This window comes from Eschrichtius robustus, chromosome 14 (assembly GCF_028021215.1).
Source record: "Eschrichtius robustus isolate mEscRob2 chromosome 14, mEscRob2.pri, whole genome shotgun sequence".
Lineage (NCBI taxonomy): Eukaryota > Metazoa > Chordata > Mammalia > Artiodactyla > Eschrichtiidae > Eschrichtius > Eschrichtius robustus.
This window is the reverse complement of record NC_090837.1, coordinates 95020285-95045941: the sequence shown is the minus strand read 5'-3', so window position 1 is coordinate 95045941 and position 25657 is coordinate 95020285.

Genomic DNA, 25657 nt, shown 5'->3' with positions numbered 1-25657 from the left:
ATAGCTATTACCAAAGCTATTGATGGCTCTCCAGTTGCTTATATGGGAGTTCACATCTTTAACATGGCATACAGCATCTTTCACAACCTGGGTCCACTTTTATCATTGCAATCTCACTTCCTGCCCCTTCTTCCTCACTTCCTTCTTACTATGGACTCTGTCCTTTAGTTACACAAGACTATCTATTCCCATAGGTCATGCAACTTTTATAACTCTTCTCCTGTACTTATGCTATTGCCTCTAACTGGGGTTTTCCCATCCCTGCCTCTTCTCTACCTATAATATCCTGCTTATTCTTTCCAGCCAATTTTAAAAAGAAGAGGTCTTTTTAAAGACCTTTTTTGATACATACACTCCATTCCCAGGCCAAAAAAAAAAATTTCCTGTGTACGAGTGATGTAACATTTATTACATGAATTTATAATTGATTATGACTTAAAAACCATTTATTAACCACTTAACATGGACCAAGTACTTCACCTCACCTTGTACTAGAAGGATAAATAGGACATGCTTACTTCTTTCCAGAACTCAATCTACTGAGTATAACACGATGTAAATAAAAGGTGTAAGTTACAGCCTCAGCTCCCATGATAACAACAGGGCCATTTATGTGAGGTATCATGAAAGGAGAGATGAAGAAGGGAAACAGAGGAAAGAAAGTATGTGAAATCTGAGTCAAGGATTAATTGGTGAATAGAAGTTTTCCAGGCAGAAGGATTTTCATGCCTAAGAGAAAACCAAAGAGCCAAGATATTCTAAAGAAGGAAATAGTATTTTGCATTTGGGAGACTGTGAAGAGTTTGATATGATATAGTACCAGGTGTATTGAGTAATTCAAAATAATAGGATTAATTCTAATGGCCAACCTTGACCAAAGCTTTAGTATGTGCTGGGGACTTTAAGTTGTGTATACGACATGCTGCATTAAACTTATTCTTCATAACAAACTTCTGTGATACATTATCCTCATTTTACCAAGAAGTAATGATTAAGGAGTAAATAAGATCAAGGTAATAATTTGGTATCCTTTAAATAAATGTACTTTATTCAATACTCATTTAGTTGGATCAGAGAAAAATGCATTATTAATAATAAATATACATTTATCTCTTCATGTTTGAAACAATAGCTTTCTATGTATATTTTTCCCTCAAAATGCACCTCTTAGATCAGCATCTTTGTATCTTTCGCTTGGCTTGTATTTGCTCTTGTGCTAGGAAATATTTCTTAACTGATTCTCTGGGGAAAAAAAAAGAAAAGGAAAGAAAGAAAATCTCTCTGACGCCTGGAGGTTGCTGAGGTCTGTTGTGTGAATACTCCCACCCTGGGTACATTCAATCCAGGGATGAAGTCATTGACTCAGGGTTGGGGGCCGGCCCACAAGCTCCTCACCAGCAACTCTGCTCAAAGCCTCACCGGCCATACCTCTTCTTTTTTCTCATCCTTGAGATTTCGGTTCTCATAGTGAAGCAGTGTCCATTATGACCTGACATTCCTTATATCATATTATGTCTTCCTAATGGGTCTTTCCACATTCTGTTGTGATTTTATTTAATTATTGCATCAGCTTTCTACATTTCTCTCCCCTCACTAGAATGTACACTACAAAAGGGGAGGAGCCTTATCTATTTTGTTTATCACTGAATCCCAAGAGTATCTCAGCATTTGGTGTTAAGCTCAAAAAATATGTGTTAGATTAAAAATTTGGCTAGAGATGGTGTAATTGAGGAACCTAAAACATCTTTAACAAGATCAATTTCTTTAAGACAAGTGAGTAAAATTACACTGTTCTCTTTTATTGAGAGATGCAGATGGAGAGCACAAAACCATATTCTGCTAAGCCAAGATTTTGTCTTTTGTGATTTACTGCAGGATTTTGGAATGGAGGGGGATAGAGCAAAGATTGGCAATAAAGGAGCAAGTGGAGGGTCCTACGGCTTGCTACAATCTCATCAATCACAAAGCCTTTTTAAATTTTGTGTCACCAGTATGGGGTTCAGAGGAGTCTGGACTATAAGAGACCTCATTATGTCAATGTTTATTGAATTCAAATTAATAAGGATTAATTTTAAGGTGCAGGGTAATGCGATAAATAGAAATGATTTTCCAGATCCTCTTGAGTTAAAACTGGGAATACGAATATACCATTTTGCTTTGCAACTTGATCTTCACAAATCACTGGATATAAGCATACTCAAATACCACTAAATTTTCAGGGTCAAATACAAACTGTTTGGGAACTGCTGTTTTATTGGGTGAGCTGTGCCTCTCATTAGTTCAGTTAATTTAAGAAAACCAGCCCACAAATTTTTGACGTATGGTGTTGGGTATGTGTTGACTGTCTCATGTGCTCATATTCTTTGGTATATTTGGTTATTTCAGAGACAAATATAACCATCTTTAACAGGTATCTTTTTGCTTCCAATAGGAAAAAATGTTCTTATGTGCCTTTGTGTTCACGCCAAGATGTTTAATTGCACTTTATGTATAAAAATTTTTCAAGGTAATCAAGCTAAACTGCAAAGAGTATTAGAAGAAATGAAATAATAAAATCCTGTGTCTTTAAAATGATGAAGAAATTCATGTTGAAGAAAACATTTATTTAAAAAATATGTGCTAATAAAAAAATCATGCTCCTGTGTTCTAGCTGACTGCTAATACCATTCGGCTGTGGTGAAGTTGTGTTTTGAGCAGTATGACATTAAACAAATACAATGCAACGATGAGTAGGGAAATTGTATTGATGGCTTAAATCATGACAGTTTTAGGGATTTATTTTTAAAAAGGGCAACATAGGGAAGAACTGTTAGGCACATAGATGCATTGTCTTCTTGAGATGCATTTATCCCATTGATCTCTGTTACCGTTTTGCCTCAAAATTACCCTTCCTTTCCGTGTTCCTGATTTCTAGTGTACCATCATTGCACCTCTTAATATCATTTCACCTGATTATTTTCATTCAAAAACTAAAAGCCGTTTGCTCCTGATATTGCACTAATTATCTTAACAGTGCCATGATTTCCATTTAAGCAGCAGCGAACCCCCATTTTCAGGAAGCCATTTCTGGGTGGAACTATGGTTGCCTTTCATCTAGGCATGGCACAGCTTTGAACTTTCCCCTGCTCGTCCCAACAGTTTGCACAAATCCATGTGCTTCTTCGTAGCGCGAATCTACTGTTTATTCACATCACTGTTGAGCGCACGCTTCAGTCTAGAGTTTCGTTTTTCCAAGTGTTGAGTCCATCTCACAGAATTTGCATTTCTCCATGCACAAGAAACAACACATTTTTTTGTGGAAGGTATTAACTCTCTCACTTCATGTTTTTGGCCCCTCTATATGTCTCATTACTCAATTACATAATAGTTTCTCTCTGACCTGTGCTTTCTAAAATATTCTATTTAGCCTCTGCATTTGTGAGCAGCTGGAAACAGAATGGAATTCAGTTCGCTATATGGAGTGCTTTGAACTTCTCTCTTTGGCTGGATTTGTAAAATGTAATAGAGGATGTCATGGAGGGAACTTATTTCGGAAATCCAGAGCTCATTTGCATCCGTATTGTATTTTGTGTCAAGGATTTAGGAAGGTCAAACGCTCTCATTGAGTAGACAGAGGTCATTCTTCCCTGCAGACAAAAATTCTTGATGATATTTATTCATGAACCAGGACAATCTCAACAGAAAAATAATTCATTGCCCGAAATATCTTTGCTGAAAAATTCAAATAGCCAGATGGTGGTCGTGCAGCCTTATATCCTTTCAAAATATGCTGTAGTCAGCAGATTACAAGTCAGTGAGAGAAAGAGAAGTTGATATTCAGCCTAAATGTAATATGATCGTAACCATCTATCTCCTGTACGCAGAGAGGATAAGAGGACAGAAAAAAATAGTATTTTCCTTGGTACAGGTCATGATATTTTGTGTTGAAAACAAATATACTTGACTTTGACTCCAACAAAATGTATTGTTGGAACATTTATAAAGATATGATGAAGGCCCTTCTATATCATAAAATTCAAAAATTTAACTCCTAATTCTTATTTAATATTAAATGCAAATCTGTCAAGTCTTTTGTCTTATTTTGCTAATTAAGATTAAATGTTACTTGCCACTTGAAGAACTCCAAACAGTCACTACCTAGCTCCTGATGCAATGTTTATCCAATTCCAGTGGGCTTCCCTTAACTCTATTTCTGTGGCTGATACAATACAGAGTTGGGGCTTAGGAATATTCTGACCTTGAAATTGGGACATACAAATATAACAGTTGTAGTATCTTATAAACACAATTGTCCACAATAGACTGCATTTGTTCTTTAAAAATTTTAATACGGGGACAGAGATCTTTCACAAGTTTGAGAAATGTGGTAAATGGAAATCATTTTAGCCAGATGTCTGGTTACACAATACTTGAATTAAAGAAGCAGCATATAAAAGATTACCATATCATTTTAGAACAAATATATTTTGTTCTACAAAAATTTATATAAATTAAGGGTAAACTGTTAATTAATTTATATAAATTAAGGGTAAGGTAGAATAATTCAGGTTAAGAATATTTGTGTCTATGCTCCATCATACCCCAGGGCCTTTACATATGCTTTTCTCTTTCTGGAATGTGCTCCCTCCTTACCCCAACCCCCTGTCATTCATTTCCACATATGTTAACTTTACCTCAAGTTTCAGTTATCAACTCAAATGTAAATTTCCCTGGGAGGCCTTGCTTGCTCTGCTTCCTGCTTTCATTTGAAGCTTTCGTATTTAGCATTAGCTAGAAATGCAACTTACAATTATTGATATAATTACCTGATTGATGTCAGGCTCCTATCTTATTAATCATGTCCTCTGTAAGGGCAGGTACTGTGTCTGTTTTTGGTTACTGGAATATATCCATAGTCAGGCATAAAAATATTTGTCAGAAGAATAAGCTTGAGTTCAAGAAGGTATATCACTTGAGTGGCCATCTTTGATATTAAATGTAAATAAGTTCCATGGGAAAAGGAGTTTAAGGGAACTTGTCTGTGTAGCTTTACAAATATTGCCCTTTGTAACTTCTTGGGTTAAAAGACTGTGCCTAGGGAAAAAATTGTCAAACTTACATTGGAACATGGACCATTCCTAGGAAGATGTGTTTGAGATCCATCTTTGATATGTTGGGAAATTCAATAGTAAGGAATGCCGTTAAAAAGCTGCTTACTACAAGTAAAGGAAGACTCTGGATCAGCTCAAAACCCAGAACCAGAACAGCGAGTCTCAACTTTGTCAGTCAACAGCCCCTTGATATAATAAATATGTATCCTGATATAGAAGTCATAGCAAATATAACTGACCTACCCACATTCATTCAAGAAAAAATTTTGAGGCCCTAAATAGAAATGATAATGAATTTAAAAATAAAATATTATACCTTTAAATGTCAAAAAAGTGTGAACTAGAACTGGAGACAAAAACACACTATGCGTTTTGAAGGCAGAGTTAGTGGTTCAGTGGTAACATACAAGAGCTTCTGAGGTTCTGGTAACATCCTTGTTATAAACGGTTACAGAAACCCGTCAAGCTATAGAGAAGATAGTTTGTTAAACCTCAAGGGGGTAAAATAGGTCATAATGGTCAAAATAAGGATTATTATAGATAAAATTATCATTGATAGATTAACACCATTTTTGGTGATTTAATTCTTACTTTCTCTATTCCTTCTTCCTATTTGTATCTACCAACCTTCAAATTGCCCCATATTTTGCACAGATAATTATTATTTTCTATAGTTTTCTTGACATATAGAATTTTGCATTTCTAACCCAGTACTTGGATAAGGAATAGTATACAAGGACACCATTTAGGACATATTAAAAATACGAAACTCAGAAAAGCAGGTTGAATATTAAAATATAATTTGAAGTGATTTTAAAAGCATGATAGGATTAAAAACTAACCAAAACACATAAAATAAAATGCTATCTATTGTACCTGAATTTCACTCACATCACAATAACATTGTACAATTACACAAAAAGAAATAACAGTTTGTGAATAAATTGTAAAATTAGAAAAAGGGTATTTTTGTTAACTGTCATTTTTCAAAGCTTTCCTTTTATATGGATCCTTAGAGGCACATTTTATTCCTGTCTAGAACTACAGCTGTGTCTAAATACATCATGGGAAATTATTTAGATAATTGAACGGGAATCATAAAAGCAAAAGAAATTTAGGAACCTAAGAGGGGTAGTCCTGAATGTGGGCACAATAAGTTATTGTCTCTGTATTTAGAATTACATGATTCAAAGCACACAACACTAAATATCCTCCACCAACTTAGCGCACATTTTGGCATAAAGAATTATATCTCCCAAACTTATCTGCAGAAAAAGCATGGATGTTATTTCAGTAAATTTCAGTAGGAACTAAATGAATGCCTACTATGTTAAGATATTGTGCAAGATATAAAGATAAATGAGATACGGTGGAAGAGCTTGCAGTCTATTCACGGAGAAAAAAGATACATTAGCACGTACTTTAAAGACCACAATGCTCTGAACCCCAAGAAGAAAGTCCTCACAGTTGCTGTGAAACCTCAAAGCAGACTGCCCTTTATAAGAACTTTAGATCCAGTATTAGAATTATTCACAGCTCTGCTCGGGCCTCACTCTCTCTCTCTCTCAGAAAGTTTATCTACTTCCTTAGCTTTATTTTTATTAATTCATCAAACTCTTTGTCCTTCTTAAATCTCTCTCTTCAGCTTGATAGTCTTTCATTCATCTCCCCCTCAATTTTTCCAGTGGGAGACCACAAATACCCCAAACTTTCCCTCTTTCCCAACTCCTCTCAATATTTACTCAACCAGAATGCTCTTTAAAAGACACAAGTCTTATTATGATGCTTCAGTGCAACATATTGATGCTTCCTCAGTCCTAAATAAATTCCAACATCTTTTACACATTTCTCAAGTCCCACGTGAGTTGGCTACATCTGCCTCTGCTTGTCAAGAACCCTTATCGTTTATACTGAAGAGTAGGATTAGTTACCTTTTGCTCCGAGGGGAGACACTGCCTCTATCTTCTGAGGCCTTTGCTATACAAGCATCCTTGAAAAGATAGTCTGGGAAAAAATGGTATCCTGTAAGCATAGACATGCAGAAACATGAGACTTCCCTAAAGAACTGAATCTCCTCATATCAAGCAATTCTCCCTCTTATACCCACTCTTACACATAAAACATTTTTGACTTTCTCATTTTTACCATGCTTATTTTTGGCTCTAAGATTCCAATTTCACTACTCCTTCTGACTGGTACCTCCCGGCCTGATTGACCCCTGTGCATTCTTGAATCTTGTATTCTTGATGCAGGGTCAATGGCTCTTTTATTTTCTAATTGTAGCAAAATTTCTGAAACATAATAACTTCTTAATATTTCTCTTATTAAGTAAGTGAATGAGGCCCACCTTGAGATTCATTATAATGGGAAACAAACAGTAGTCAGATGAAAATTGGTGTAGGTGTAGGTGCGGGGAACCCCAGACAGAGCGGTTCATAGGAGCTAAGTAACGAAATCAAATTTCTGACATCTAAAAGAAGATTTCCTTATTGTCTAATCGTACTTCTTAATTCGTGTAGATTTTATCACTCTATCATTTGATTATGCTTGTTTACCAGCTTGTCATGGGTCTTTCTCAGCAGACTCTGAGTTCCGTGTGCACAGAAACCACATCTAACCAATCCCCTTGTATCTCCAGGAGTTAGTGGATGGGATACATAATTGTTACCCATCACATATTCTCTGAGGGATGATAGAATTGGTTGGAAGAAAGAGAGAAGGAAGTCTTAAAGGAAGGGACTAAGGAAAGGGGAATGTAGGGGAAAAAAAGATGACATCAAAGGCACTAACACTAGTAAAAAGGAAGTAAAAGATTAGCTCTTTGAATGTAGTTGTCAGATTAGCTAAGCAGAGGGCGGGCATTTGAAGGAGAGGAAATGGATCTGGAGAGAATTGTAACATACACAGAAAATGGACTTGGTAATGTACTGCTGAGGGGGGGGGTCTGTGTCACCAGGACATAGGGTGTTGGCAACAGGCAGGGCTGGGAGTTAAATGTCGGTGACAGGGTTCCGGGGACCTAGTTGCAGGTTGTAAGAAAACCCTCAAAGTGGACACTGAAAAAAGTGAGCAGAAGTGGGGCAAAGAAGGATCACTTGACCAATTTTGTTAAATGAGAGACAGCTGACCGTGAAATAGTCAAAATTTTTGTCTATGTTCCAGTTTTCTAAATAAATTTCCCTGCCTTTCACCTGTGTGTATGATTTAACCAACATAATGCCTTCATTGGGCACCATTTTTTTCTTATGTAGTATTTAATTTAGGCTGGTTTTAGGGACCCAAAGAGAATGTTTAATATTCATGTATGTAGGTTCACTACTCACACTTTTAGTTAACTATTTGCCACATTCTCTAGTTTCAGAAATATCAAGAGATGAATTTGAGATGAAGTGTATTATCGCATCAAAATTTGCATATTGATTTTATTTTGAATATGATTAGGAAAGGAACATAGATCTAATAAATTCCAAATAAAATGCTAAAAATCATGTTAGGCTAAACATGGAATCTTTATTTTAGCATTTTATTAATTCTAGACCCCTTTGACCATTAAGATAATCTGCTATAATATATTCTTATCTGGATATAACTAAGTTTCATTGCTGAACACATAGATTCCTAAGTGCAGTTTGTAATTTAGTCTCTGCAATTCACTATAGTTCTAAATGTAGTAACTGGGGAAAAGGATGTCGCAATAAAGCTGCTATTGTTGCTGTATATTTCAGAGCCATTAGAATTACATCAAGTAGATAAGGATAATAATTGTAGCTATGATAAAATTTCACTGGTAATCATTAAAAATCAAACGAATGAACAAAAATTAAAACTCACGTTTCTAAATGAGTTCAGTAAATCATAGACTTGTGGCATTTTCTCACTTCCTCTGCCATTCAGTATTCTAAGATCAGCAGTCTTGCTTCCACTTAATTAATGTTTTGTCCCCAACTATGTTACACACATAGATATAGTTTTCATGACAGCGTACCATTCCCCAGTATTATACATAAAGCTTTTATCTTTATTTTTTAAAGCTTTTATTTTTTTATTTTTTATTTTTTTTAAAGTCTTACAAGATTCTGTTTAATGTTGCTTAACCCAGTGTTTTCCAAACTTATTTGATCAAGAAAGTTAATTCAGAGAGTACTATGAGAAGTGAAATGAGTCGGTCAGGGAAAGACAAATACCGTATGATATCACTCATATGTGTAATCTAAAACATACAACAACAAACTAGTGAATATAACAAAAAAGAAGCAGAATCACAGATATAGAAAACAGACTAATGGTTACCAGTGGGGAGAGGGAAGAGGGGAGGGGCAAGATAGGGGTAGGGAATTCAGAGGTACAAACTATTATGCATAGAATAAGCTACAAGGATATATTGTACAACATGGGGAATATAACCAATATTTTATAATTATAAATGGAATATAACCTTTAAAAAAAAAAAACCTCTTTACTCCCCTCCCCCACCCCCACCCCCCCAAGAACACCACTTAACATCTCATGGAATGCTGCTGCTCTTTTTTTTTAAACATCTTTATTGAAGTATAATTGCTTTACAACGGTGTGTTAGTTTCTGCTTTATAACAAAGTGAATCAGTTATACATATACATATGTTCCCAGAGCTTTTATTTTATTCAAAAATTTTTGAAGGATACTAGCTCTTTATGTAAATACTGTAATTTATTCATCTTGAATTCTCACAGGAAGTTTGACTATTTTCATTTTTGTGTGTGGCCTACTCTCTTTCATTCATTGATATCTTTGCATTACTTTTTCTCATCAGTCCTCATTTAAATGGATTTGGTGCCAAAACCTTATGGAGTTTTATCAGCTTTTTGCGTTCGTGTTTTTCAGTTATTAAGAGCTGTAGGAAATTGATATCTAAGGCTCCAGTGTATGGGAGAGGTTAAAGGGCTCTTCTGGAATAGGGGTAGCTGATTGTCATTGCTTACTGACAAAGGGGAGGAGAATATGCCACCCCAAAATATGCCTCTTTGGCATAAGGATTATTTGGAGCTGGTTATTTTTAGGAAACAACAGACACAGGACAAGCTCTGAAAACAGTAGAAATTACCCTTTTTGTATGACTCATTTATATTTATAAGAGAAATCTTCATTTGTAAGGGTCTCTCCTTCTTTGTACAAGGAAGAAGATGAGTAAGTCTCTAGAAACTCTTATCAGTAAAGAAGGCAATGGCTTAAATGTATACAACAACCTTATGCTTGTTTGCTCTGCTTTTTTGATAACCTCCCCAAACTGGCTCCCTACCCAAGCCCCCTACATCTTTTGCCTTTAGCCGGATGTGGTATTTAAGGTGGTGGCTTGGGTTATTTTGGAGAGTTATTCAGTTTTCATGAGTATACTTCAGTATTGCTCATTTATACTGGAGGTATACATGTTATTAAATTTCTGTTTGCTTTTCTCCTGTTAATCAGTCTTTTATTACAAGGGGATCTCAGCCACGAACCTAGAAAGGTAGAGGAACATTATTTTCCCTTCTCTACACTGACATGGTCTTGGGTACATATTTCTTTGTTTTTGTTCTACATATAAAGTCTGATGGTGCTCTTTTCTTTTTTCTCTGTAATGTGGTTTAAATAGTTTAAGATAAAGCAAGGGTATAAAAGTGTACAGTATTATCATTCATCTCTTTCGTCTCCGTACAAGTCACCAGTTTTATGCAAAGCTATTTAGTTAAGTCATTTAATCAACTAGCATCTATTGAACATTTATTATGACTCTGGAGTAAGATTAGGACTTGTAAATTAAGGTATGAAAGAAGAGAGTCCCCGTTTAAAGGAGGTGTGAGAGACCCACAAATAACTACAACACTGTTTGATAGGTACCACGACGAAACATGGGTATTGGTGAATATACCCATGAAACTTGGGGGGAGGATTTGAAGGGGGTCCTTGGGAAGGAGTGATCCTAGTTATTAGAAGAGGATTTTAAGCAGAGCTGATTACCTGACCATTAAAGAACAAATTGGGAATAAATCTTGGAGAAAAGAGGCAAGGATGTCCCAGGCAGAGGAGCAAATGTGTGCAAAACGCAGCAAACCTAGAGACAGTCCTGTTCTGAGACCTGCAGGCTGAGCCACCTGGTGTTACGTCATGTTCTTTTCGGGTGGAGGCAAAACATGAATTGTGAGCAGAGTATATTCATGAAGGGCCTTGGACACCACACTGAGGAGTTTGCATTAAGATAGGCACATGGCACTTTTGACAGATCTTAATCAAAGGACTCAAATTGTCTGTTCCACTTGTTAGAATATTTGAAAAGCTGTGTGGGAAAAGAATTGGTCTTAAGGCAGAAAGCATCATTATGGGAAATCATTGAGTCATTTCAAGATCAAACCCTGCTTTCCAATTTAATAGTTTTCCCTTTTCTTGTCTCTCCATATTGCTCGCCCTTCAATCTCAAGGATTCTGTTGAAAGAAACTCTTTTTTCCAAAGAGAGAAGATTTGTAAGAAATTTTGTTGATTTTCAGTTTAGGCCACTGAAGCCCTATACACGGCGCTGTTCAGAGACAGCATATAGAATTGATCTTACACTGAATAAAATCAATACCACATTTGTTTAAGTACATTGGAACCAAAATCCTTCTTGAGTGTTCTATTGAACCTTTAATTTGCACATGAATGTGTGCCTTCATCATAGGAGATTGTCATACAGATCAAGGAGAGGGTCAGAATCAATACACCCTTCACTTTTAGCTGTCTTAAGGTCAAGATAAGAGATTATAATGCTGCCTTAGAAATATTTACTTGATCACAGGCATGGGACTTAATATTCACACTTATAAAAGATTGCAAACTAGTCACTTAAAAAATCTCCATGAAATAAGAATTATTGCAACACACACACATACTCCCTTAAATTATTTCTTAATTGCTGTTCTTTGTTAGCTTCTCAGAAACTGTCACTACCTCACCTCCACTGTGGCTAATACAGGACAAGAAAAGTACAAAAGATGATCTCGATCTTTAGCAACTTGTGATGTGTTTAATGAAATAGAATTAATGGCCATAAAATATTTTTTAAAGAATACACTATAGAGTATAATCAAATGTTAAAATTTTTTGAATCATATCTATGCACAGACAAGAAAAGTACAAAAGATGATCTCGATCTTTAGCAACTTGTGATGTGTTTAAAGAAATAGAATTAATGGTCATATAATATTTTTTAAAGAATACAATATAGAGTATAATCAAATGCTAAACTCTTTGTGAACCATATCTATGCACAGAAGTTTTGAGGAAGGAGAGATCTTTATAAACTAAAATGATCAAGGAGGAATTCTTTAGGAAGGTGGGAAATTTCTGGCCATGAAATGGGAGAAATTTTTGAAAATATTAATAATTGTCATTTGTCGAATAGTTACCAAGTGTTCTAAGTATATTTTGTCCGTTCCATAATTGGTTCTTTATAAACATTACGTGAAGATTTCTTGTACCCATTTAACAAGAGAAGGAGTGAAGCACAGAAAAGCAAGATAGGGCACCACGGCTGCTAAGATCAGAGCTTCTATTTGCATCCAGGGTTCTTACCCTTGTGCTACTAGAGTTTTGACAAAGAAAAGCGTGAGCTGAGGGGCACCGATGTTGTGTGTATTAGCTCATTGCCAAGAGTTCATATACTGTAACTATGTTTTTAGAAGTAGTGACTGTTGAACTGAGCCACCCATGTTGTCTCAATATGCAACTTAAAAACAACACTTCGGTGATGATAAATTTCAGTCCTGAAATGGAATGATTATTAGGCCAAAACCAACTGATATTTTCAAAAGCAAAATGAAACTGGTTAACTACCTAATCTACTAAATATAAATAATATCTAAACACTTTAAAACTTTGGATCTACAAGATACAACTTTCCTAAAATCGTACAGTTACTATAGTCTTACTAGAATAACATTTATAAAGCAAATTACTTTTTATTTCAATATCTTCTGTGGCAGAAAAATATTATTATTAGAATTATATTATTTTATGCCTATTATGTATCATATGCATAAAATATTACTAAACATAAATAATCTTTGTGGCATAAGGCTTGTTTTTGACTTTAGTTTTGGCAAGGTGGTATCATAGGATACCATTTCACTACATGAGATATCAAGGAAATTTGCTTAACGAAAGTATCTCTATTTGCTAAAAGAAAACACAACTTCAGGACAAAAAAGTGAGTCCAGGCAATACTTCTTTTCATAATTATAATTACATTAGCTTGTTTCTAAGACAGGAGAATTTTTGATGTGTGTAATATTCTCAGATTATGCGTTGCGTCTGTTCACGACCATCGGATAACCTGGGGAAAGATATTTGCAATGTCTAAAATTAGATAGGAACAAATATCTTATATAAGAGAATCCTAGAAAATGTTAAGCTAAAAAGACAAAAACCTCAATGGGGAAATTGTCAAAAGAAGATGTAAACAGGCACTTTATATAAGGGAACCCCCAGAAGAATAGCAAGCATATGCCAAGATGCTCAAACTTCATTAGTATTTAGAAAAAATGCGAATTAAAAGAACGATGTAATATTGCTTTGGACTTCTTACACTGATAAATACATTATACACTAGGAAATGGGAGGAATGTACAAACCTACTTGCACAGTGGAAAGAAAGTTCCTGCTGCAGCCTCTGAGAAGCAACTTGACGCCACACAGATTAAGTTCAAGTCACATACCGTATGGCCAGCAATCCTGTTCCTGGGTGCAAACCCCAGGGGAAACCCTAACATAGTTCTGTAACAGGACACACAGGAGATGCTCTTTCCAGTGTTGTTTGTGGTGCAGGAAATCTGGTTGAGGTGTGGCTAGGCAAACGTGAAAGGTGCATGTTAAGAGGACTAAACAATACTCAGGAGTGACACTCCAGCCGTGCACATTAGTTATATGGGTGGATTTTTTTTTTTTAAGTGCTGAGTAAAAACAATTAAGAAACACGATTTTGTACATATAGTGCCCTGAAGGAAATCAAGATATCCTCAAACATGTGCATTTATAAGAAAACATATGAAAAAATATAGACTACTAAATTCATTAGAATGGCTGCCTCTGGGGAACAAGGGTGTCATTGTTAAAGATTAGAAAAGGATTGTTTTCAAAGCGCTTAATTGGTTCAGTTAATACTAACTTCCGTAGAGAAAAATCCTGGAAATCTCAGTGGTTTAACACATGAAAGTTTTATTTTTGATTCACATTGCAGTTCAATGAACACTTTTACGGGCAGGCAGCCCACAAGGTGATTCAGGGATTCCATCCACCTACAGCCAGTGACTCATGAGGTCGCTCACCAGCCATTTCCATCGCAGCCAGTGGGATAGGAATAAGAGTGGGGGGTTTTCAAGGACCACGTATGGAAGGCACACCCGTCATCTTAGCTCCCAACACTTGGCTGTGCACTGCAGGTTGTGAACAGGGCAAGAAAGGCTGGGGATGGCTAATCAAATTGTGAGATCAGCAAGAAGAGAAATGAGTTGTATGAACAGTCAGCCAGTTCTGCCTGGCAAGCTTTCTGCACCTGTAGGATGATAATGTGCCCTGAATTGAGATGTTGGATCAATGCAACTGTCAGCCCTGGGGTGCACTTATCCCTCACTAAATACTCAAATACACTAAGTTTCATATCAAGCAAACCCGTGAGCGATGAAGTAAAATTATGAATACAATAATATTAGTCCAGACATTGCTGTGAAAGCATGATGATTATTTGGAGTAAATGTAATCAGTGGAGAAATATGATTTAAAAATGGATAAATACTTGCATTTTTACTCTTGTCTCTAATTCTACCTCCTCTTTCTTGAGTTAGTTGCCCCAGGGGAAGTTTAGTTAGCTTTCTAACCCGGGTCCAGATTGCATTTGCAGAGGGTAGAGGACGCAATACCACAGCCTGTGAATCTGCCCTTGCTGCCGGCACAGTGACTTCATTCCCTGCTTAGCCCACCTGTTTTGATTGTTCCTTTCAAGGTACACACATTCAAAATAGAAACTTATAATAATGAGTCATATGAATATTTTTACCAGCTGAATTCTCATTCAGATATGCATGATCAAAAACAACTCTTACATTCCTGGTGTCTATAGAGATCTTTTGCAAACCTAAGAGATTGTTAAAATTAACAAGTATAATTACTTGAGAAATTAGGATGATCAGCTATATTTCAGGAAAAGCACACATGGATTGGCTATTTTACAGAATGAATGATAATTTTGCTGAGATTCTTGGGTTCATAATGTGGTATTGGCCAAACATGGTATGTTTTCCCCTGCAGGTATTCCCAGTAGATACATTGGGTGAACAGAACAGAACAGAACAGCATTTATATTTTAATATAATTTAATTTAAATGCAAGGTAAATTTTAATCTTAATGTATATGAATTTTTTGTTTCACCAACCAATAGTTTTGAATATACATACAAATAGATAGAGAGATAAATAGATATAGATAGATAGATAGTTATAGGCAGGGTTCAAATAATATGCAAAAAGGAACAGTGAGCAAAGAGAAGGGGAAAAAGAAGAGACAGATGCCATATATAATACATTTAATTTAAAGTTGCACAATGGCTGAGAGCAAGCCTTTGAAGCCTGGCTGCTGGAACCTGAATTCTAGCCCCACAGCTTACAGGGTGTTATTAAGCAATTACCCTCTTTTATTTATCTTATCAATTGTTAAAGGGGAAAAATAATAGTAGTTATCTTAGGCTCACTGTGAGGATTAAATAAATTATATACCAAAGGTAAGGAACAATCCTGATCTGCACGAAGTTCTCCATGGTTAGGTATTGCTGCTGTTGGTGACGTCATGTAAGAAAACCACTGTTTGGGATTAGGTCAGACAATCAATCAATCAATCAGATTCCACATTGCACTTATGACAAAACATGAATTTGCTAAGTTAGCCTATAATAGCTCAGATTCTGGTTGCCAGCCAGATTCTATCTTTGCAAACAAAATCGACTGTCCTGGATTTGGTAGATTCCAGCTTAGATCTTAAAGGATCCTGATTGACACCCCTTGACAGCATATGGTGTACTAAATGCTCAAGTAAAGTGAAAGCCCCTTCGACAGACATTCTACATTCTTCCTGAAATCCCACTCCTCTACTTTCTAAACTGTTTATATTTATTGACTTTCTGGATATGATTACGTGACTTACCTTATTAACCATGCCATTTAAACTTATGCTATTTTCTTTTGAATATTGTAAGTTTAAGCTTCTCAGAACAATAATCTATCACAAAGAGGAATTTTATATAATTCTTGGTTGTGACTTTCATTGCAGTACTCAGTTAGATCACTTAATACACTATTGAGAAATATGTTAGGAAAAATATAAGGTAATTTACAATTGTCCTTAGTTGTTATTTCAGTGGGTCAAATCTGATACTAATTAAACAATACATAGAGTTTCTGTTATCTATGCTATTAATATAATCTATTAATAATATCTTAAAAATTAAATTTTGTGGTAAGAACTCCTGAACGGGTAATAAAATTCAATCTGGTTAAATCAAAGATACCATTTATCCTCTCTTTTTAATTTGTAATTACATTCTCTTCTCCACAAAACCCTACTATCACCACCACCAACATGGTGTCATAGAATAAGATATTAAACATTATCCTATATATAGGTAGGTAGCTAACAGACATCTGTCATTATTTCTCATTTCTTGACAAATAGACTGGCTTGAAATTAACTTTTAAAAATCAGTCATATCTCTTATCTAGTAAACCAAAAGTTTAGTCTATGATTAACAACCTTATAACATATGTCAACTTATTTAAAGATTCAGGAGCTAGGATTACTTACAAAAATGAAAAAGAAAGGTAAAGATTTTATTGAATTTATCAGGAAATTACATTGTTTAAATATATTTATTTTATTTTTATTTAATTAAGCTTTTAAAAAATAACTGTGGTCCTTATTTGTAATATTTACTTTGATTTTTTTGGTCCTTAATTGCCCCATTAGCCTTTGCTGGAGCAAGCTGAAAGTGTTTTGGATTGGTTTTGACCTTAGGTTCTCACGTTTTAAAAGAAATGTCAACAATTTCCCTGCTGCACTATTAAAACACATAGCTTTTTGCTTAAAGAACCATGTGTGGGAGGAAAGAACCTATATGGGAGGAAACTGATGAGGATAAATAGAAACTTCTTTGCTTCTAATTCTCATTATTCAGGACATATATGTATCATACTACTTAATGTGCTATACTGGTGATTCTCTGTAACTGAACTGTCATTCCCCATTGGAATATGGGTGACAGAAAGGCAAGGCTACATTTCACTTTATCTTTGTATTATCAGCACGAAGAGGCACTCGGTATCTAATGAATTAATTAATAAATAAATGGATTCTTTTGTTTAGGGAAAGAACATATATAAATGATCACTCAGCCAGAGACACACTTTTAAAGGGGTCAGAAAGATTGGATAACAAACAAAAACCAGGAGAGACAATGAAGTTGATGAAACAGTTTTCCTCAATGTGATTATTGTACATCAATTGTCAGAGTAATTATTGTTCACCAGGAGAATTGAATGCAAGTCATCAAATCATTTAAATGCCACCTTTATTGAAGAAACCTTGCCAAACTTTATAAAGTTGCTCTAAATTTTCAAACGTGAATCTTTAAGTGAATCTGTATCAGTAAGATTTATAATTATACATTTATTGTAAATAACGTGCTAGTTTTAATGGTTGCTTGGCCATTTATCCCTAAGCATTTTTGAAATTTTCATACATGTTAGTCAGTTATGTTTTATTCAGTGGAATCTAACTTGCTTTTTTAGTGTACATGTGAAATTAAAGATACTTACTTACTGGAGCCGCTGACTTCAACCTTCTCTCACCCTGACAAACACCAAGTGGGTGTAGATTTGTCCCCTGAGCCCTGTGCATGTTCCAGCAGTACGTCACTGCTCTGCTGATCTCGCTAATAGAACAAACAAACCCATTTTTCATGAGAAGTAGGTGTGTAGCTTCTTCAGTGATTACACATAAAAATCAAGTGTGTGTTTGTGAGGAGTATTTTCTAGAGAGCAGCAGACTGTGTAGACACTGGACGATTTGAGGAAATCATGAAGTTTTTAAATGATCTCAAAATAGTGAAGTTCAGCACTTATTGAAATTGCAGTCTGTGGTTTGAGTGAAAGTGTTGATTTAAAAAGAATAGGGAATTCTGTGTAAACTTTAGAGACAGAAACCATCTATAAATCTCTGGTAGCCTCAAGGACTTAATAAAGGATCAATATGCCCAGCTGATTCCACGTTTAGAATCTGATCATATAACATGTTTTCTATCCATATTTTCTTCTTAAGTTTTTGCCTTCACTTTATTTATCCTACTCAATTGTACCACTCATCCCTGTGTATTTAACTGTGATATTGTATGTAATCTAAAAATAGAAAGAATATAGCTTAAATTAAATTGAATAAATCCTGGCACATACCACCCCTGACTCTCACGCTTGCCTTTTTATGACTTTTCTATAACAGAGATTCTGGGGTATTATACAGGTGAATTTAACGTACTTTAAACCTCTAGTTAACCTTGTGGGTAGGATAATGTTCATATTTTCATATGATTAAATATACAAAATTATCAATTCAAATTTAGCCTGGTCCTTCATTTATTATTTTTAGTTTTTAAGTTCTACTCCCTTACTTATGACCGCTCTGAGCAATTCAATCCACTTGTTTTCTTAATCCTTGGAATGCTTGTTTCTAATTTAATTCTTCTGATTATATTGCATTTTTGCTTGTAGATGTACTTAAAGAGTCAAAGGAAATTGATTATTCTGCCTTTTATATTTAAATCACTGATAGGTTTTGTGGAGATTCTAAATTTAAGTAGATAGACATTAAACACTTATTGAATTATCAGGCACACAAATAGACAAATAGACAAGTTAGACGCTATAGGATACTGTCATTGTCACTTGATATAAGTTGCACAAAGTAAGAGTGCTGTAAAAGAAGAATGCTTGACAACGAAGACCCGATGCAGCCAAACACATATAAATAAATAAATACAAGAAATAAATAAAATAAATATTTAAAAATTAATTAATTATTTTTTAAAAAAGAAGAAGAATAGTTGAGCTCTGGTCCTGGGTTAATTGAAATTCCAGGCTTACTAGTATGAACTTTATTCTGTAGACAATGATGACTTTTTGCAAATGTTGAGCAGAGACCGTCATTATTATCAGAAAAGTTCTACCAACAGGCATTATGGCAGCTGTGTGTAGAAGGAAAAAATGTAAATAAAATATATAAGGCATAAGAATTAGAATAGAGACACTAGAATAGTAGCGTCACTGTTCTTTCTTTAATGAATGATATTTGGTAATTGGTTGAGTTCAAGGGACAAAAAAAAAGGATAAAACTATTACAAGCTTTTGAACTGGCATAATTTTAATATCATGATGCATTTATATAAATAAGAAAAAAAGCAAAAAGAATAGAGTTGGTAATGGGGATTAGTGTTGCATTTGAGATTCTAAACAGATATTCAGGTAGAGAATATGATAAACATTCATTTAGAAATTTAAGATTAATCTTAAGAAAAATCAATCTCAGAACTACCATTTATTGGGTGCATAACATTCATCCAGTATTACATCCATCACTGCTAGCTCTCAAGTTGATGCTACGTGGTATTTATTAATATTGTTTTTTTTTCCCCAAAGATTAGAAATTTGAAGGTGTATGGGTAAGTAATTTCATCAAGGCCACTGACTAGTAAGTGTAGATCCCATGCTTTTTCCGCTTCACAAACGTTTGTGATACAACAGTATAGTTAAATTCATGGATAAAGGATAATCCCAAAAGTAACAGCAGAGAAGGAATAGAGATGGGAGAGCTGGTAAAAGGTACAAAAGGAGAATGAATGGAAAATTTGTCCTGTGGGTAATTAGAGAACTAGATGAGCACAGAGTCAACAAGAAACGGGAGGAGAAAGTTAAAGAAGGAAGATAAAACAGAAAAAAAAGGAAGCATGATTTTGCTGAGCCATCCACTATACCTCAATCTGAATGGCTGGCTAATGTTTATGAGTTATCACTACTTTTACCCAGTATCCACAAAGATGAAAACATGCTCATTCTTTGGATTTGTGGAAAAATAATCTATTGCCTAAAAACATCATGAGAAAAAGTAATCTTTAATGAAGACTTCACAGAAGAAATAGTAGTAGTAGTAGAAGGAGTGGTGGATATTTATTGAGGATTTTACTACTAGCATTGCTTTGAGGAGTTCACATTCATCAATATCTAATACTCACAATGCCATTATAAGGTGCATACATTTTACAGATGAGAAAACTGATGCCCAGAAAGTTTAAGTGACTGTCCCAAGGGAAACAATAAAAAATTTAAAAATCATATAAAAACAAACAAATAAATCTCATTAGTATATCTCTTCTCTTAAAAAATCATCATCATCTTTCCATGGAAGTTCCTGCTCTGCCTTTTTTATTCACTTTTTTTTTTGCATTGGAGTTTTCTACCAACATATGAAGAAACTGACTTAAATTTATAAGCCCAGATTTACATGTTCCTAAAATTATTTTAAATTATTCTGTAAATTTTAGTCTATCTTGTACAGGGTTTGTAAAGTATTTGACAATGGTTCTCAGCTCAGGATGGGATCAGAGCTTACAGTCAAAATTAAGAGTCTTCTCATATTCTTAAGAAGATTTAATTTTATGAGAGAATGTAGATTTAGAGGATTTTGCCTTTGCAGACCATTGTATACTGTATTCGAAAATTTACTTTCTATTTTAAGAATTCTCTCAAATGAACAATTTTGTTCATAATCAAAGTTAACAAAGAGGCAGATTGTCATCTGAATTGAAGTTATAGTGTAAATATATGTAAAGGGCAAGAGTCTGGGACAGAAGAGTCATGGACTTTGGGTTAGACTGAGAAAAACTCATGAGTCTGGCAATGGTCAGTTGAAAGTTTTGCTTTTGCACCTGTGTCTTGGGTCCCCAGGCTTATGTCTGTGCTTCCTGGCAAAAGGAAAGATGTATCTCCCCGAGCCAGACTCTCGTGAACAAAATACAACAACACTAAAACAGCTTGCATAGAGTGTTAATGATTGGCTTGAAATACAATTTGTGAAAAGGACACTAGTCCAAGGAGAAACTTTGTGAATACCTCAGGTCCCAAGGCAAAATCAAGGAACAGATTTATCAAGTCCTGTGCCCATCCCTCTTTCTTATGAAAATCCTTGATAGGGTTCCAAAATCATGCTGAGGATCAATAGATACAAATAGCAGACAGGTTTCTACTGAGAATTAAAGCTTTCCAATCTGATCTGATAATCAAAGGATTGCTAAAAGGGCTTTTCTTTCCTAGGAGACAAACTAAACATAGCATTTGAGAGATTGATGCACAGACGCAATGTCTGATTCTCTTCACCAAGACAGAGACCTCCAGTTGAAGCTCTAGGGGCCTCAGGGGAACACGCTATTTACAGGTTTCAAAGGGGTCTTGAGTAGGCATTGGTGAAACCACCAGATTGCTGAACTCTCAAAAATATCACTAAGAAATCTGTTAATAAATCGAAGCTGAGTATATTAGAATTTACTCTTTTTAACAAGAATACCATCTTGACAATCTTAACAGTGTTGCACGTGGGAAGAATGAGAGTTTTAAGGCATTCCTATCAGACAAGGAACTACTTAGAATTTGGCGAATTCATGACACATAGTTTAAGATTGGTGGAAACTGCTAAGCAAGGGTCCTGAAGCTGATCTTGATAATAGAATTGTTTGGCCAAGTTGGTGGACTACACTGTCTTTGACAAATGGATTGGTAGGATTTCCTGAAGCAAACAGTAAAGTTATTTATTGGTTTCCAGTCTTATCTTTCCCAGGTAAAGTTTTCTTGTAACAAGCAACTAGGTCTTGTTGCCACTGGTGGTCGACCCCTTATCTAAGTCATGTAGAGACATGCACAGCCTCAATTGTCAACATGAAAATAGTATCCTTCTCTCATCCAAGTGTTCCAGTTTTAATATTCTGAATCTTCCAACCTCATTTTCCTTTATGCTTCCATCTTCTATCTTTTTTCTGACCACCTACATTCCTGGCTCTCTTGTTTATTCATTGACTTCACCATTTCACATAGCAGAACCTTATAAAGTCTTTAGCTTTTTAAATTCCTCACCCTCCTGCCTATACTTTCCCTTTATTTGCTTAATCCTTTATCTGCCAAATAGTAGCCCTCTAAATCCAGTCTCTTCTTTGTCAAGCTGTTCTCTGTTCATCAGATATATCCCAAGTTTTTAAAGTGATTGGCAAACTCACAAAATATAAACAGCAATATAATTTCAAACTATATATAATTTAAGAAATAGTCATTTAAAGTATTATTAGACCAATAAAAGGTAAAGTAATGAAAAGTGTTAAAATATGAATGTTCATAGGCCAAATTACATAACATTAAATTATAGCATTAAAAATCAAGTTATAGTATGGAAAGTTTACGTACCATGGCTCCATATATATCAGATACAATAGATGAAATGCAAGTCTGGCAAAAAAGGCTTTGAATTATTAACATACTATAGATTACATTAACCAATCAATAGCAAAAGAAATCAAAATATACAACTTAAAGTTTCCATGAAATATTTTAAAAATTGATGGTGTATTCACCTCTAAGTTTACTTCTAAATTTTCACTAAATAGATTGTGTAATTTGTATTTTCTGACACAATGTAATATAAGTAAAACTTAATCAGAAGTATAAAATGGTTTAAATACCTCTGATTGAAATTGTGGTGAAAAGCATTAAAATTGTATAGAGAAACAAGAACACCATTGTAGTCATTAAATAAATGTTACAAATTCTTTGGAACGTCTCATTTCAATTTGGGTGATCATGTGACTGATTCAATCCATGAATCATGATAGAAATGATGTTATAGAATGCCTGAGACTAATTCATCAAGGGCAATGCAGTTCCCACCTTGTTCTCCCAGGGAGCTCACCCAGGGAAAGCCTGTGGCCACGTACAAAGCTAGATATTCTGAGATGGCCAGGCTGGAAAGGACCTGTAAAAGTCGTGCCTAAGAAGCAGACACCAAGATAGGCGTAGATGGACCTGAGATGTTTTGGATAAAGGAGGAATCAGTGAGAGTAGGCAGAGAATGTCTTCGGATAGCAGTGCAGGTCTTCCAATTGTCAACAGAGGGAGGGAAGGAAGGACTGAGTACATACAGCCTCTGACCACCTTGAAGCTCTGAGAACGGCTAATGTGTCAGACCTGTAGAAGCACATAGACCCATACAGAAATCCTATGCAGGTATTTACAGTCATTAGAGGATCTATAGAAGATACAGAGTTAGGATTCATGCCCATTGCATCCAGTTCTACGAGTGGTAAAGAGTTGATATCTGTATTACCTAAACAATTTTCCTGTACCGGTCTCACTTAGCAATAAAGAATATCAATGTTTTTGTTATTGACTCTGCAGTGGCCATGAATTGAACTGGTTGTTTTAAATAATCAATATAATGTAAACACTATAAAAATACATTGAGATTGGATTGTGAGAACATGCATTAAAATGTTAATAGCGTTTTGCTTCTGTGTGGAATTCATGTTTTTGAATAATCTACAGCTTTGCAAGTGTGAAAGGTCATTCCACCAATTCTATTGTTTCACAGATCATTGCCTCTCCTTCTGATGGACTTCACTGATAGTTTTCTTTGATGCTGGTTGTCAAGGTAAATCATTTCAATTTTTCTCAATATCGTGAGAGAGTTATTGTGTTAACTCTTTCAAATGGTAGCTTTAGCTGGAAATTTAAATTGACTTTTCAAAACTGGTCAAGGAAACTAACATGAACTTCTAAAAGAAGTGAGAGAATTGAGGAATAAACACAATTCACATGTTGAAATGTTTCCAAAAGTGTCCAAAGTAATAGCAACTACTTTGGGGCTAGTATGCCTATAAAGAGATCTTTCCTCTCTCAACTTATTGTCGTGAAAGAGTTAATGAACCTCCAAAACAGTAAACATTTTACTATATTTTTGGTTGGTTTCAGCCTGTTAAGTGTGATATAAATTAAAACTGCTGTTTCTCATTTTCTATAGTCAAGCAAATGTATTACATGCCACCACAAATAGGAAAGACACTTAGGCACTTGCCTCAACAGCAATTCCTTTCTTAAGGAACAATGATAAATGTTCCTTCTTTAGAATGAGAATAGGCAATTACTTGACTACAAGCCATTCAATCTAGTGTTATTAATTATGTAGAGAATTTCATGATTTAATGAAATTTAGATAGCCTTGAGGGAAGCAATGTGATTTAATAATACACTGACAATTAGCTAAGAATGTATCATGTATATTTTATCCATATTTCTAGGCATCAACCTCTGAAACATTGGAATCGTAAAGAATGAAAATATATATCAATCATTTTTGAACACTAAAAATGTCTTCTTTAAAAAATAGGAAACATTCTGTCAAAAAGAGAAATTTTACAATAAAATTGATTTTACAGCAAGCCCAAAATATATAACAGTGTTCTGTGTATGAGAAGTAAGTTGAACTACTTCAAGGAGGAAAATTCATTAGAAAATGGTTAGAAGTTAATAGTTGTTCCTTGGGACTAGATCTTTTGTTTTGGTTTTGGTTTTTTTTTTTTTTTGAATTGCCATTGCACTTTGTGCTTTTCTTGTAGCACATACTAATATATACCTTGTACAACAGTTATTTATTCTCATGCCTTGCCTCTTAAAAGAATATTTGCATTGAATAGCATATGACATTTGCTTTGAAGAGACCTAAGTTAAAATTCTTAGCTGACATACTTGAAATCTTATTTCTCAGTTTTCTCATTTGAGAAATGGGGAAAGTGAAACCTTGTAGAGTTTTTCTTGTTATAAAGATAATTTAGGTAAAACACAAGAAGTACAAGAAGCACCCACTGACAATTACTTTACCAGAGTGAAAGCTACTCTATTTTTCTTTATATTTAATATCAATAGAATCTATAAGAATGCCTATTACATCATACATTTATTAATCCTTGGCCAGAAGAATCTATAAATAAATTAATGACAATATAATTTGAAAGTTAATGTATGTCATTTATGTACAATTTATTAGAATAGTGATATATGAAATAAACATAGAGATATGGTTTAGCCTTTGTCTTTAAGAAATGATGATAATGTATTATTAGGCTTAGGCTTAGCTGTAAATAATAGAAAATAAAAACAAAACAGAAGTGGCTTATATAATGTAGAAGCTTATTTCTGTTTACAAAGAATTTCAGTTAGGTGATCCAGTGTTGGTACAGCACTCCATGGTGTCAAAGACTCAGCCTCTCCATCTTTGTTAATTTCTATACAGACCTCCATTCCCAATATCTCTTCATGGCCCAAGATGGCTGCTCTAGATCCAGACATTACGTCTACACATTAACCAACAGAAAGTAAAAAAGGAGTGCAGAAATACACATACCTTTACTTGTGTCATGATCTTATGACTTATAGGACACAACTGTTGAAATT